The 1,898-nt window shown below is 36.5% G+C and overlaps 2 non-coding genes across 2 annotated transcripts; both read left to right on the top strand.

Moving 5' to 3' along the window:
- The first annotated feature begins 935 nt into the window (after positions 1 to 935).
- On the top strand, positions 936 to 1,007 carry Trnas-uga (transfer RNA serine (anticodon UGA)). Its single transcript has one exon. It is a non-coding gene; the product is annotated as a tRNA-Ser (tRNA).
- Positions 1,008 to 1,260: 253 nt separating this feature from the next.
- Trnas-uga (transfer RNA serine (anticodon UGA)) lies at positions 1,261 to 1,332 on the top strand. The gene has a single exon. It is a non-coding gene; the product is annotated as a tRNA-Ser (tRNA).
- The last annotated feature ends 566 nt before the right edge of the window (positions 1,333 to 1,898 follow it).

Below are 1,898 nucleotides of genomic sequence, written 5' to 3'. Positions count from 1 at the left end.
AAAATTGGGTGGTGATGTCGGTTTAATCTGCAAATTTAAGCTCATCTGCTTTTCTTTTTAAGTTATACACTTGTTTTTTATGAGTAATTTGTAATATTGGAAGATTCAGTTATAGGGCACCTAAATCTTTTGATAGATTTAAAATGTATGTAGATACAATTATCCCAAATTAGTTCCAACCATGTTCGTATCAATGTGAAGTGTTTTGTAGTGGTAAGAAAATGCTGAGAAATCTTTCATTGGGTGATCATTTTGAATAAATTAGTGGTATATATATATATATATATATATATATATATCTATATATCTATATATCTATATATCTATATAACTAGAAACGTGATAATGAAATATGACAGGTTCCCCAGTGTTGTGTAGCGTGGAAATTTAAAGTAGAAACTAAATTGAAAAACACACAACTACATCTGAGTGTCTCTGCACAGCAAATTTTTGGGGCTTGAAAAAATGACCCATGTAGGACTTGAACCCACGTCCCCCGAATTCAGTTCGGATGCTCTACCAACTGAGCTAACGGATCAGTTCAGTTGGTTTGACGTGCGCCGTCCTGTTGGTCCTTTTTCTTCCCCGAATGAGACCTCAGATTTACACTGGTTATTCTCTCGAAAGAGTTGTTTTAAGGAACCGCAAATATGTAACTAGAAACGTGATAATGAAATATGACAGGTTCCCCAGTGTTGTGTAGCGTGGAAATTTAAAGTAGAAACTAAATTGAAAAACACACAACTACATCTGAGTGTCTCTGCACAGCAAATTTTTGGGGCTTGAAAAATGACCCATGTAGGACTTGAACCAACGTCCCCCGAATTCAGTTCGGATGCTCCTTACAGGTGTTTCTCCAGGGATCATAAAATACCGCATTCTCATTCGGGAAGAAAAAGGACCAACAGGACGGCGCACGTCAAACCAACTGAACTGATCCGTTAGCTCAGTTGGTAGAGCATCCGAACTGAATTCGGGGGACGTGGGTTCAAGTCCTACATGGGTCATTTTTTCAAGCCCCAAAAATTTGCTGTGCAGAGACACTCAGATGTAGTTGTGTGTTTTTCAATTTAGTTTCTACTTTAAATTTCCACGCTACACAACACTGGGGAACCTGTCATATTTCATTATCACGTTTCTAGTTACATATTTGCGGTTCCTTAAAACAACTCTTTCGAGAGAATAACCAGTGTAAATCTGAGGTCTCATTCGGGGAAGAAAAAGGACCAACAGGACGGCGCACGTCAAACCAACTGAACTGATCCGTTAGCTCAGTTGGTAGAGCATCCGAACTGAATTCGGGGGACGTGGGTTCAAGTCCTACATGGGTCATTTTTTCAAGCCCAAAAATTTGCTGTGCAGAGACACTAACATTTAGTTGTGTGTTTTTCAATTTAGTTTCTACTATATATATATATATATATATATATATATATATATATATATATATATATATATATATATATATATATATATTATATATATATATATGTATGTATGTATGTATGTATATGCTATAAGGAATAGAACAAGAATGCAGTTGTATAAACTGAACAAAATCACTTTCAAAATTATCAAAGTTAATACAGCTACTGCCCTGCTACTGCCTACGGGCAGAGTCATTGTCACTGCATACCGGGAGTGACAGAGATAGCTCTGACTATGAAGTAGCTGAAGAAAAGTTCGGGTCATATGACGCTCATGACAGAGGAGCATACTTGTACACAAGATCAGGCCAGAGACCAAAACATGGAAGACCAGGAGACTTGAAAGTTGTCAGGGATGTTTGAATTCTCGCATATGAGAAAAGTCAAATATTAAAGAAAAAATGTAGGGTCACCATTCTTTATTTTCTTAATTTTCACATCTTATCGTACAATAACACAAAAGTAAAAGTT

This window comes from Ptychodera flava, chromosome 18 (assembly GCF_041260155.1).
Source record: "Ptychodera flava strain L36383 chromosome 18, AS_Pfla_20210202, whole genome shotgun sequence".
Taxonomy (NCBI): Eukaryota; Metazoa; Hemichordata; class Enteropneusta; family Ptychoderidae; genus Ptychodera; species Ptychodera flava.
Note: the sequence above shows the minus strand (reverse complement) of the source record. Positions and strands in the feature narration are given on the sequence as shown.